Here is an 8059-nt window from a genome sequence, read left to right on the forward strand (position 1 = left end):
ACCCAGCCAACTAGAAGTGACTGGGCAGGACTGAATAGCACAAAACCAAGTGCACATGGTTTCCCTTTCTAGTCAACAATTTCCTTCTTAGGCACAGAGTTTAATTCACAGTAAAGCCCAGGAGTCTCTCAATTCAGGCTTTTTATTTTCTCTCAGCTGTAAGTCCCAGCGTGAGTCCCCTCTCCCCTCATTCTCAGCACCATTCATGAATTTCCCTCCCTCTTGTCCTCACTCTTCCTGTCTCTCCTTCTTACATAGTAGGGACAAAAGACATGTGTCCTAAGGGCTGATCTGACATTGGCACTCACCAGGCAAGCTCTGTTTTTGGCATACAGCAGAGAGAGACTGAGGAGACGCAGAGACCCCAGCAAAGCCCACAAAGAGCAGTGAGGAGCCGTGAGTACAGTGATCAAGAGGTGACCCAACCCTTCCCCTCCCAAGGGGGGCTCACATTTTATTTTACGTGAACCAACATTTATTGAGCATCCATTGTGTGCTGGGCAGCATGAGGATGAAAACTGTGGGACAGAAACCCCATCCTCAGAGGCCCACAGGTGAACAAGGTCCTTGGCAGCTAAGAGCTTCCTTGCATTTTGACCTTGACAAAAATGGGTATGAAAAAAGTGTTGTGGGGTCCATGCAAGTGTGGCTGATATTTTTATAAGAGTATATGAAGGAAATTCAAGTCCAATTGTGAGAAATTACCATAATGCTGTCTGTCCACAGCTACATATGGACAAATATGGACACTGCTCTTGGGATCACACACACACACACACACACACACACACACATACACACACACACACAGAAACACACTTGGGAGGTATTTGTTGCTGCTCACCTTCAACAATGAATGACTCTGTGTGTGTGTGTGTGTGTGTGTGTGTGTGTGTGTGAGAGAGAGAGAGAGAGAGAGAGAGAGAGAGAGAGAGAGAGAATGGGGGCTACTTTCTATAACAAAGGTCAATGGACTTCACATTGGATTTTAGTGGAAAATTGAGTGGACGGTGGAGTGAGTTCAGGACCTCAGGCTCTAGAATAAGAGAGCACCAGGGTCTGCCTTTGTGATCATGAAAAAGTGAATTCTTTGGCCTCAGTTTCTTCATCTGCAAAATGGCTATAATGGTATATCTGTCCCACTGTGTGGTAAGAGTTAAAGGAGTTAATCCACGTAAAACGCTTAATGAACAGTCGTGTTATTGTTGGTTTTTATACTCGTCTGTATGTTGTTTCTATCATGCTCAAGCCAGTCAAGGCTCCAGTCACTGGAACTTTGTGTGGGCAGGACGGCCACAGATCTATGCTGCTCAGGAGAGCAACACACAGAGTGAGGGAGATGCTGGGCATGGACACTGCCACTTGGTGTGATCTGAAGCCATGTCTGCCTATCTCCAAATTCCTCTTCAGAAACCTCTTACATTCATTTTTTAAATCCCAACCACCATTTCTCTATGTTAAAGTTCCATGATGCTATTGCCTGGGGAGAGAAAACACATGTCCCTGTCACTACGTGACAGAGACACCTTGATGCATTCCTGAGCCATTGGTGCAGCTAGAACAAGCCCTTTTGGTGTGAGAAGGGAGGAGACGAGCCTGGGAAGTCAATATGGTGCCACAAGGAGCCTGGAACAGGAATGTGGACACTGGTGGGGAGTTTGGAAGTGAAGCATGTGGGTGCTGGAGGTTGGTGCTGGAGGTTGTTGTTTGGAGCAGAACACCTGGTACATACTGGGTCCTCAATAAGCATTAGCTATTCAGTGAGGTCCTGGAAAGAGGGAGCCTGGGCACTAGCATGTGTGGCCTGCCACCAGTGTGCCTAGTACAGGGAGTTAGAGCGCCAGGAAGGAGGGCCTAGTGGATGTGCTAGTAGATGTACTCGGTCCATCCAGAGGCCCAGAGGAAGCCAGTGTCTCTGCCACACCTTAACTGGGAAGAACCAAGCCCTGGCTCAGAGGCTTCTAGAAATCAAGGCTTCCCCAGAGGGACTTCTTCAGTGACACAGAGAGGCACCAAAGCCAGCCTCTGAGAGGACAAGGGAGCACATTTCCCTTTCCTGTTTCCCAGCCTGCTATGACAGGAGGAAAGTTGGTGACACAAGGACCCTTCAATTTGGAATTTGATTCTTCTACTAGGATGTTTAAATCCTACATGATTTAAGTATTAAATAATTTTGATGCTTAAGAAATACAATCCAGCCCTGTTGTGGCCTAGACAGAATCTCAGTGAAGGGATGTGACAGCTGCTCCCAGCAGAGTCCCTAAAATGATGCTCAGTGCTGCCATCTAGTGTGCATCATGGGTCTTTTAAACTTTTAAATTAGAATTATATCCATTTATTAATTTATTGTTGTTTATGCTGTTATTATTATTGGCTTTATTGGTCTTAGATTTTCCTGCCATGACCTTAGTCTTCTGTTGTTAATTTAAGTCGTTAGTAGTGAATACTATATTTAATCTTGTCAGTTTGGCATGACAGGTTTCTGCACCCAGAGTAGAAAGTCCCCCTTTCCTGTCCCAGTGCTGCTTCTCACTGTGGGGCAGTGGGGAATTCACTGAGTCTCCTGGTGTCCAGTTTTCCTCATCTGTAAAATAGCCTACTATCTTCTTCCTGTCCACATCCGGGTACTGTTGTGAGAATTCCAGGGCCTCCATCCATCCATCCATTCATCCAATGAGCAGGCCCTGAGTTCCAGCAACTGAGGAAGACAAGGCTTCTGGCATCAGAGGCATTCTGTAGAGGAAATCTCTCTCTCTCTCTCTCTCTCTCTCTCTCTCTCTCTCTCTCTTTCTCTCATACACACACACACACAGCATGCAGGGCAAAGCATTGACTCATGGAAGGCTCCTTTCCTTTCATCATATGACAGTCTTTTTTCTGAGTCAGAGCTCTGAGAATATCACCATCTTGCTCAGAAACCTCCCTTGTCTTTATAATAAGGTCCAACTAACCTAACATGGAAGCTGTGGTCCCATACTTGCCAGCTTCCTCCAGCTGCTGAGAGTCTTCTGCAGAAGCAGCTGGTAAGCTTTGCCATGCATCCAGTATTATACTAAGTGCTTACCTGTTAATTTTCACAACCACCTTATGAACTATGTCCTGTTATTAGTTTATGGGGAAACCAAGACAGAGAGAAGTAAAGGAACATATCACCAAAGGCCACATGGCTAGTAAATGGTGGCCCTAGACCTCAGACTGAGGCCCACTGTCCATGGCACCCACACCTCCCCCATAGTGCCCAGTGCCATGCTGCTCCACCCCTGGTCTCCACAGCTGTCCTCTTGATGGGATCTCGCCAGTTGCCCATGGCCAGCCATCCTCCACACTGCTGTCACCTGTCACCACGTGACAGAGACAATATGCTGCTCTACTGTTTCCCACCCTAGAAGACCCCCACACGTGTGCCATCCCTGTCTCATATGTGTGCTCCCTTGACACACAATGAGGGTCTCGTAAAGCTCCGCAGTAGTCAAACTAAATAAGGGTCTGCTTAATGGGAGTAAATCAACAGCATTGGAGAAAATGCTCTGAAACCTCAAGGCATCAGAGAATCAGAAGCCAGCAGAAGCTTTAAAAGTTTCTTTTAAAATGAAGATAGATTTAGAACATGAAGTACTCATTTGTGACTAAGCAATTTCTTGTTGATTTTAGGCCACTTTCCACATGAACTCACTAAGTGAGGAAATATATGTTTCTGTCTTTTAACCAGGGGTTATTACACAGGGAACAGTTCCCATTATCTTCCTGAGAAAGAGATTTAAAACTGTCTTTATACAATCTTTGCACAAAGGCAAGTTTGTCACATTGTAAAGAGTTTTGTAAAGCATCAATCAAGTGACTGAAGCCTGGGACAATCTTTCCATGTAATGGGACCTGGCTGAGGAGTCAGGTCCTTGGTTTGGGATGGGACTCTGGCCCTTGCCAGCTGTATGTCTTTGACCTTCTGAGCACACAGGCCACAAAAGTATTTCTGAAGTCCCTTCCAATCCCAGGGTCCTTACATTCAGATCTTGGCTCTGCAGCCTCATTTTTAGAGGTATTTAATCAATTTTATAAATCAATATTTATGCCTATAAATTGGAACTAGTCTGAATTTTCAGAAAATTATGGCCATCACAGAGAAATATTAACATCAGTTGCTCAGGCAATTTAAAATCTAATAAATGCTGAGAAGAACAAAGGAGGCTAGTGTTGCCCAGTTAAACAAGATGGTTCCCTAGCATAGTGTTGGCCAGTGCTCTTTTTAGAAGATGAGTTCTGTAAGTGAGGTCTGAAATTGTCTTCTTCTTGGGATGGTAAACTGAGACTTATGCAATCTATAACCTTAGAAATTGCATTTCTTGTTCTTTAAGGAAGGCTGCTTACATGTCTCTGGTGCTCACTTGCTCTTATTTCTGGGCAGATCTATCTCATCACCCCTGTGACCTTCCAGAACAAGAGGTCCAGATTCCACAGTTAGCAAGCTTAAGGCCTTCCTGTGGCTGCTCTTTTGGTTATTAATAAAAATTTTCTTCATATGAAATCATTTGTAGTCAAGAAGGAAGTATAATATCATAAAAACCAAAATTTTCTTAAATAACATTACATACTTCAAATAAATGCAACAGTGGTCAAAATAACTTAAATGTTCAGCAATAGTTTCAATGGTAAGTTCAACCATTGGTCAAGAGAAAATAATTCCAATTTCACACAAATGATTCTTAAGAATAGCAAGAAAGGTAATGTTCTCCAAACTCAAGTTACGAAGCTTTCAACATCGTGATTCCAGAACCTACTAAAGACAGTAGGAGACAAAAAAATTTGGCCAATAGTTCTATAGTTATGGATATAAAAATTCTGTACAATATTTGGGCATAGCCAATGGATAGTACATCAAAATCAAGTTTATTTCTTCCATTAATGCAAAGCTGACTTGAGCATTAATTAATGTAAATTTTAAACATTAACTAATGTAATTTTCTAAATTATAAGATTAAGAGGAAATATGTGATTATTTTAATAAATACAGAAAATGGTAAAATTGAATATCGTTTATGATTTTAAAAATTCTTCTAAACCTAGAATTCCTTAACATGGTAAAGTAAAACAAACCAAAAATCCTGCCACAGACCTTCTCAATGGTGAAAAAGTGATAATGTTTCTTTTGCAATGAATAACAATGTAAGGGCTATCACAATTTTATTCATCACTGAACTAAAGGTCCTAGTACAGTAAAACAAGAAAAATAAAATAATTTTTAAATTATATTATTAATTTAAATCATATATTATTAACAAATATTATTGGTTAATTTACTTTTATTTTTATTGTGATATAATATTTGTTCATCCTTATTGGGCACATTGATACATGTGTATAATGTGGGTTAAACAAGTTAGGGTAATAAGCACTTTCATCTCTTCAAACATTATCATTTTTACATATTGGGAATTTTAAAGGTAGAAACAAGATTACTATTATTTGCAGATGTCATGATTGTATATATGAGAAATCCAAAAGAGTCTGTAGGAAACTTAATAGATTGAATGAAAAATTCATCAAGATTATATATGTAATGTCAACATATAAAATTTTGGGGGGGCTGGGGATGTGGCTCAAGCAGTAGCCCACTCACCTAGCATGTGCTGGGTGCTGGGTTTGATCCTCAGCACCACATAAAAATAAAATAAATATGTTGTGTCCATCGAAAACTGAAAAATAAATATTAAAAAATTCTCTCTCTCTCTCTCTCTCTCAAAAAAAAAAAAAAACCTTTTGTCTTTTTATTAATGGGGGAAAACTGACATTTTAATAAATGATGCTAAAATAATCCTTATCTAGATAGGAAAAATAAAGCAAGATCCTACCTCAAATCACATACAGAAATCAATTCCAGGAGGATTAAAAAAATGAGTAGGAAAGCAAAAGTATAAAGCATCTTGAAAGCATATTTTTGTGACTTTGGAATAAGGAAGCCTGCTTAAGACATTTCCTGTGACCCTTGCAAAGGGGAAAGAGTGACTCCTACTGGGCTCAGGATGCAGTCACTGCCCTGGGTTAGGAAGGAGGTGCCTCAGGGAGAGGGACACAAGAGACTTGTGAGTCACTCTAATGCTCTCTCTACCTGGGTCGTTGCCTAAGTGTTTGCTTAAGTATCATTTACGGTGTTGATGTTGTACACACTCTTTAGTAGTCTGAATTATTTCACATTACATTTTTTTTTTTTTAATTGAGAACTTCCAGTGAAACCCTATGATTTAGGTTTGGAGTAGCAAGAAAAGCCTTGGGAAGCAGACAGTGACATGTACTGCGAGGAGAGAAAGCCAGCTGGGTCAAAGAAGCCAACCATGAGTTTTCTTGGAGGAAGGACATCTGCTGTTACTGAGGACAGTGCTGTCTCCTATGGCTCTGCTGGAAGATCCTGCCTGTAGGCCTGTGCTCTCAAGGAGGACCAACAACTGCACCAAGGGTCAAGGGTGAGACAATTAGTGTTTATTAATATCACAGCAAATAGGTTTAGATTAGATTTTCCTTACCTATTTATTATTAAAATATCTAGCATTGGCTGTAGTTAATCAGCAGGATGTAGAATGCCTTTCACCATGTTTAGCATAATAATTTCAAGCCCCCTCATCTTTTTTCACTGGTCCCATAGCATGAGGCCAAAAGAGTATAACCAACGCCTTCTGGAAAACTTCATTTGCAATTGCCTTAGAAATCAGATTCTTGTAAAAGCTACACAAGTGGAGAAAAGAGAGAGGAGAGCCTTAGGCCATCACAATTTCTTTTGGCTCTAAGCACTTCTCTCTCTCTCTCTCTCTCTCTCTCTCTCTCTCTCTCTCATACTGGGGATTGAAACCAGAGGTGCTTTACCACTGAGCCACATACCCACCTATTTTTTATTTTGAGACAGGATGTCACTAAGTTGCTTAAGACCTCCTTAAATTACTGAGGTTGACCTTGAACTTGCGGTACTCCTGCCTCAGCCTTCAGAACCACTGGGATCACAGGCATTTACCACCATGTCCAGCCTTAAATTCTAATGTCTGATTAACATGTTTAAAATATTTTTCTGCCTTTGAGTGAAATGAAGCACTGGAAGGTACAGTCTGGCAGTTGAAAGATTCTTTGCTCTTTGAGGAAGGACTTTGGGATACACCTGCTAGAACTGTGGAAGCAAAGCCTTCACTGACCATGGCATAAGAGGAAAACCCATCTAGGGAGATCCTAGATCTCCTTCAATCAAGAGTTGATGTTCCATCATGCTCTCCATAAGTGATTGTACCATTGTTTTAACAGATAGAATGGGTTTCTTTGAAAAGAGTATAAGATGAGACAGATAATAAATGTTAAATAAAAATTAAATTCATTCCAATAACAGAATCTATCATTTAAGTTCCCCCAGACACTGCTCATGCTTCCTGAATTTTACAGCCCTAGGACCTGGCACAGTGCCCAGCAGCAGCTCCTGGCAGGGGCTCACTTCATAATATTAAATGAGATGAATGATAGGCTAGGTGTCTGGGCTTTGATTACTGGTATGCCCCAAGCACACTTTCAGGATCCCTGAAAGATACTTTTCTTTAGCTTGCTGTTCTGTGAATTTTGAATGGAAAAGACTAACCATTGTACAAAACACTGAAGTGATGAATGAACTTTGGTTGGATGTGTGATATTAAGATCCTAAAGTGTGAAGATCCTTTGATACCTGAAATGAAAAGTTGAGTTGTGCTAATTAAGGTAAAAGAGCACATCAGATATTTTTACCCACAGGATTTTATTTAAAGGAAATGTACATAAATGGATGAGTTTTGATGGGCCATCAAGGTAACTAAAATAGAGATCCTGTAACATTAGGCTCCAAAAGCCTGCACTGGATCTGCAGGGGTAAGAGAAACACGTGCCTGAGGGTTGTAAGAATAAATTCCTTTGGCAGGAGCATAAAGGAAAACCAGAATCTCTCTATAGAGACAGACAACATTTCTCAACTACTAACATCCATTAAATTAAACCACAGAAATTGGAATTTAAGACAACATGCAGCCAGTGAGAAATGGTTTGTAAGGTAAATGATTCTGGA

This window comes from Marmota monax, unplaced genomic scaffold (genome assembly GCF_021218885.2).
Source record: "Marmota monax isolate L192 unplaced genomic scaffold, Marmota_monax_Labrador192_F-V1.1 WCK01_AAM20220418_F8-fsc00565, whole genome shotgun sequence".
Lineage (NCBI taxonomy): Eukaryota > Metazoa > Chordata > Mammalia > Rodentia > Sciuridae > Marmota > Marmota monax.